This window comes from Zea mays, chromosome 4 (assembly GCF_902167145.1).
Source record: "Zea mays cultivar B73 chromosome 4, Zm-B73-REFERENCE-NAM-5.0, whole genome shotgun sequence".
In the NCBI taxonomy this organism is placed as follows: domain Eukaryota; kingdom Viridiplantae; phylum Streptophyta; class Magnoliopsida; order Poales; family Poaceae; genus Zea; species Zea mays.
Genome location: NC_050099.1, coordinates 224,504,348 through 224,510,560, shown reverse-complemented (window position 1 = coordinate 224,510,560; position 6,213 = coordinate 224,504,348). Strand labels below are relative to the sequence as shown.

Here is a 6,213-nt window from a genome sequence, read left to right as displayed (position 1 = left end):
GGCCGAAATGGCTTTTTCTTTTTCCCTAGATTTTCTAATTCCTTTTCTATTTCTTTTTCTATAAGGTTTTCAAATCCAAATTCAAACTAGGTTTCAAATTCAAATAAATTCAAACTTGTGCAACACTTCAAAGAATATTTTAACTTAGCATGATGCAACATGTCATGACTCAAAAGGTTTTGTCAAAGATAAATAATTAACCTCCACTAGTTTAGGCTATTTCTAATCAAAAAGGAAGAAGGGAGAATGAATCTAGAGAGAGAGAAAACCTAGAGTGAGAAAAAGAAGAGTGAGAAAAGGAAGAGTAACACATGATTTTGGGTGATAATTAGAAAGAAATTTTATACCCCCAAAATCAGGGTGTTACACAATCGATTTCTTCAGCTTAAGGAAGACGATAGGTGATAGAACATGGCTGGAAATTTCAAGCTATGGAGTTTCTGATAGTTCTGCAGATTGAATATAAAGAGTGTTGATATGGTGGCCACCAGTTTGTTACACTGTAAATTAGAAACCATGTTGTATCTCAAACCATAAGTTCACCAGAAAAATCATGGCTACAAAATATGATTGTATCTCAAATCATGATAAAACATACTCTACAAACAATAAACCATCATGGCTATAAAAGATTAGGATTTGCAATAAAAGAGGGAAAAGGCATGAATTACCATGCAAAGTTCACCAGAAATATCAAAAATAAAAGGAACTGTTATCTACCAGCGTTAGCGTTACCTTCTTAGCTATATCAGAAAACTTCAGGAGAAACTATTATCTACCATTCAAAGTTGTTGTTGGAATTATTGATTTGCTAGCAAGAGGGGAGTTAATGTGTTCTAGGACATCTTCTTATATTGTTCCACAAAGGTCTCAGTTTATAGGAGAACATAAGCTTTGACCATCTGAATTTGGGCACCAAATACCTAATTTCTTAAATAATAAAAAACTGTTGGCACGATGGATTTTGATAACTTTGGTAGTTCATTGTAGATTCAGCCTAATCTAGAAAGACTATCTCTATACCACAGAGATCCACAAGGTCAAATTCAAGGCTACTAAATCATTTTTGTAACCCTGAGGTGAACGAAGCAAGTTAAAATAGAACCGGTCAGCATAGTAGATCACATAGCTCCCAAGATCAAACTCGATCGGCTAATTCCCAACTACTGCTAAGCAGCTGCAAGCCGACACAAATGTTTTGTGTACTGACTCTACTTGACACATGGAAAACTGCACACATGAGGGAGGGAGGATTTTGAACCTTGCATCTCCTTGGTGACCTTTGCCTGCATGTTATCACCAGTTCACCACTAATGCCACCCTTGCAGTATACATTTTTGCCTAGAATTTTACATCAAATCTTGTACTAGTACAATTTGTGCGAAATAGTGCTAGTTTAAGCAACTAAGAAAAAATGTACCCATGGAGATGATTGAAAATTAACCAAGGTAGTGTATAATCAAAATAAGCATGGAGACATGATAACTAAATATCTCAATGGCGGGCTTGTGGCGGAGGCCAGGGTGTGACTGTTGGCTCTTTAGCGATGATCCCATATCCTCATCGTATGGATCAGCCATGGCCACCACAGCGCAATGCAGCTGCCCTGCCAGGCCCTGAGATGCTGCCGATCTCTCACTCCCTCGTCGTTGGGGTGGTGGCGGGTGAGTGGAGGCGAGAAAGAGGGGGAGGCCTACAGTCGTCCCCTAGTCCCCGCTCGCCTGTATCAGGAACGGAACAAAACCGATGTCGTGCCCCAGAATTCAGAAATAGCAGGAAACCCCAACCCAATCGAATCAGAATGAAGAGGATGTTGTAACCTGGTGCCGTTGGTGCTCGTCGTCCTTGGATTGGCATGGGGTTACGGGCGCAGCCGAATCTTCATCGTCATAGTCGACGTCGCGCGAGGGGTGCTCGTGCTAGACGACAACACAGTCATAGTTGTCCGCCCACCAAGTCTGCTCCACCCACGTGATGTCGAAGTACTTGTTGAACCGGTTCCTACAGAGGTAGTTCCTGTCATTGCTGCACTCCACGGCGTTGTCGTTTGGCCAGTAACGCGTAGGACATAGTGCAAGATGTTGTAAACCTAGGGGATCATCTTTCTTGGCATCTACAAACAGAAGCTCAAGCAGGACATTATTTTGGTAAAAGAGGGAAAACGACTATTTAGAGCAGCAACATGTTTCAAATATAATGAAGATTAAGAACATAGTTACCTTGCTAGAGAAAATATTCACTCGAACATATGAATAAAATAGATCCATAAGAGCATGAAGAATTAAAGAGTTCTGGTGTGGCTATGAAAATAATACAAACATAATCAATTACACAAACAATAATGATTGGCCATTTCAATCAAGACCAACAGATCTCTTACCAGCAATGTTATGACCGTGCTGCTCAAATCTAAAATAAGTCACAAAGCTTGTTCCTGAAATCAGCAGATTAAGAAGCAACTGATGGGATGAAATTTGGAAGGAAATCAACAAAATGAAGAGAAAGAAAACAACATCAATGAGATTAAGGTAACTAACTAAACTAATAGGTCTACAATTTCTACATACACTTATATTACGTGTTTTATTGCTAAAGGTCACAGAGACCATTTTGCAACGCACACTTCCCTTTTCTATGGCATAACCAATTCCAGTAAGTCACCTTACCCTATCATACGAACTCACAACATTCTCCAACCCACAACACAAAACATTCAATCTATTGGTATTCTTCTACTGGAGGCACCAACTAATCGGCAATTGTTGTAGAACCTCCTAAGTTATTGGGCCCACATGCACCTGTCCTTGTCTCAAAGACCTCAGACGGCTATGCATGTGCACCAGATAACTTAATAGGATCTGTCCGAGTGCCCCAAGGACCTCGGATAAACCACTTACAACTAGGACCACAAGATTAAGTAAACACAAATCACACACCAACATTTTGCAGCGGAAATCTTATTACCAAATTTTACAAGTTACATCAAGTTTTACGATGTGCATGATCGGAGTGATTACAAAAGTGATTCAAAGGAATAACTTTGAACAATTATAAATTATTTGTAGTTTTGAAATATATGCTAGCTTAAGTGACCATCCTCAATAAGAAGTATAGAAGAAGTACTTAGACTTATAGAAGGCCATGCCCACTGGCGCTTAACACCAATCACAATCAAAGTGACTCGTAACCTGCAGCAACAATGGGAATAAAATCCTAAGTACACAAGTACTCAGCAAGACTTACCTGACTAAGGAAAAAGACTCTCAAGGATATGCTGGATTTGGGAATCAAGGAAAGGCTTTTAGCAAGAATCAACATTAATAGTTTGCAGAAAGCTTACTAAAATGAGTCCTTACTTTCAAGATTTTAATGCTAGATTAAGTATTAATAGACCTTGTTTGCATCTAGTCTAATTTCATCATCACATTAATCAATACAACATGATTTTTGCTCATTATGATTCCATCCATGACTTAGATTGCAGGGCAGTGACAAAGTCTTCATGTCCGAGAAGTAACGGCGATCTGAATCGATTAATACCCAGCTGGGGATCTCTAATCACACGACATATGTAGCACTTAACCCTTGCATATGTCAACTCACCACCGGGGTTCTTAAGACCAAATCGGGTTCACGCCAACCGAGAGCACTGATACACCACCGTCGAGCCTAGGGATGGCAACGGGTCGAATTCGGATCGGATATTGGAAATATCCACCCGCAGACATATCCACGGTCATAGATAATATCCGCCCGTGACTATATCCACGGGTAGAAATTCATATCCATATCCATGCCCATCGGGTTTCGGATATCCATTGGATATCCATCGGATATGATAAGAACCATTTTCAGCAATTGAATAACATAATTAATCAAATTTCTTCTCAATTCAACATCATACACAACTTAAAATTTAATAAAAAAATTAAACAAATATACATGTCCTTCAACAATCAACATTCTCAACATGACAAAAATACATGTCTACATGTCTCAACATGAAAACAAATACATGACAATCAATATTGATCCGATCCGAGTGTAGTGTTGAGCACTTGAGCTAGCACTATAGTAGATGTGTTTGAATTTTTTAGTCAATGATAGTATAATAATGTTCATTCTGGCAATAATGGACTAATGGTTAATTTCGGATATCCAACGGATTACCCGTGGGTGAGATTTAATATCCAAATCCATGCCCTCTTTATCTCGGATCGGATACGGGTCTTACCCACGGGTCAAAAAACATATCCATATCCTTATCCATCGGGTCGGATATCCGACGGATATCCAAATCCACGGATTAAATTGCCATCCCTAGTCGAGCCTCTTGCCACGGAGGGTACACGCTACTCTTGCCATCTCTCCACTCCCATTGTGTGTTGTCCTCTTCTGATATTAGTCTGCCCGAGGCAAAGCTTACCCATGACGAGGCATGTGACCAGTTAAAAGGTCCTCGATCAACAAGCCTACATTCGCTATAATCCTTAATCAACCTGGGTAGAACATCACCTGTTCCTAGCCCAAGTCCTGATTTAAGTACTTCCATCCTTAGGATTGTTTGTGTTCCTTAGGATGAAAAGAGCATTATAGGGAACTTTTGCAGTAAGATCCCACCATTGCTCCCAATGAAAATATTCTTGCAGGCAGAAGCCATCCTTCCTCAGGATAACCCTTGAGCTTGGCATTAACGCAAAGGACAACCTCTATCCGCAAGATTTACCTTTAGGCAAGGCTAAGCAATTTTGTAAATCATATTTGATACTTCACCAGAAGTATTTATAAAAGGAATGGATTTCAAGGTAGCCAATGCATCAAAGGGTTTCCAAGCAACTTCTATAAACCTAATGCACATTACGCTAGACTTAAAGTGTGTAAAAATCATTTAAAAACACAAGGAAGGGGTTGCAGGCACCGGGGCTTGCCTGGAATAAACACTACGTTAGTGTTTGTTAGACGACGATCACTTGACAACCATCCTTTGTCTTGGCACTCATTCAGATTTCCATTGTCAGGTTCGTCCATCAACATCATCTTGTGGAGAAGCTTATGCGCAGCGACATCTTGTGGTCGACTCAACTTTGGTCCTCCATATCACGTAATCAATAAACGTACCTAAATGATTTGCATAATGCACATGAATGCATATAAACAGGAATATCACAAACCTAAATAATGCTACACTATAGCGAATTAAACACCTAGCGGCGAGGCGTTGTACTATTTCATACGGAAACACTAGTTATCGACATACGACTAAGCGCAATGATTACGTTTCTCTAGATTAACTGAATCTAACGCAAACATCACGAAACAACAAACTGTACACATTTAACACAATTAGCCTAAACCCAACTCATTAGCTAATTAATTAAATGTTAAACTTATCCCTTGCTTTATAAATTATACCACTTTGCTTACAAAGAACTATTTTAATTTTATTTTGCACCACACATATTTATTTAAACTATCTAACAATTCGGCTAACAAAATGCGTGCCAATAATAAATTTAGCTTAGATCCACTACATCGATTAACTAATACTAATCCAAGCTTTTCGTTGATTACACGTTAAATACTAAATTCACTCGAAACTACGACATCGATAGTGGGTTTCAGTTCGAGCCTTACTTTAAACCAATAGAATCAGTTACTCGAGAAGAACACATCAGCTAGTCATTGGAAACACTAAACCTATTCCACGCATCATTGTTATACTTCATGTTGTAGACCTATAACTGATTTCAGAGTACCAGACCTACACATCCACCTAAGCATTCCTTGTCTAATTTACACTCTCATCTCCCTAAGATGGTTTAATCGGTCACCGAATATAGAAAATAATGACTATTAGAGCCGAGCATTGACTATACCTTAATAAATAAAACTGACATAACCCCGAAAAATATGATGGCTATCCAATAAATAAAATACCAGACCTAACCTTCATATCACCAATCCAAATATATATCGCATATGTGACACATCAGCAAATGTCTCACAATGCATTTTAACCACGACAAGGAAATTATCGCAACTAATATATTTAACCGTTCTACTTATCCAAAAAAGGCAGGAGTAGCGACCTAACTCACCACCATCCAAGCAATTAGAAATTTCATGCGAACGATGATGACTTCCTGCTTCAAGATTTTTACCGAACACCCGACGATAGCGAAGAGCGGACCGGCGAGGCAAGGACACATATAC

At 39.2% G+C, this 6,213-nt stretch overlaps 1 long non-coding RNA gene across 1 annotated transcript; it reads right to left on the bottom strand.

Moving 5' to 3' along the window:
* Positions 1-1,135: 1,135 nt before the first annotated feature.
* LOC103654659 (uncharacterized) lies at positions 1,136-2,847 on the bottom strand. The gene is made up of 4 exons (XR_002268900.1): positions 2,381-2,847; positions 2,220-2,300; positions 1,821-2,113; positions 1,136-1,721 (listed from the first exon to the last, which is right to left on the bottom strand). It is a non-coding gene; the product is annotated as an uncharacterized lncRNA (long non-coding RNA).
* Positions 2,848-6,213: the final 3,366 nt, after the last annotated feature.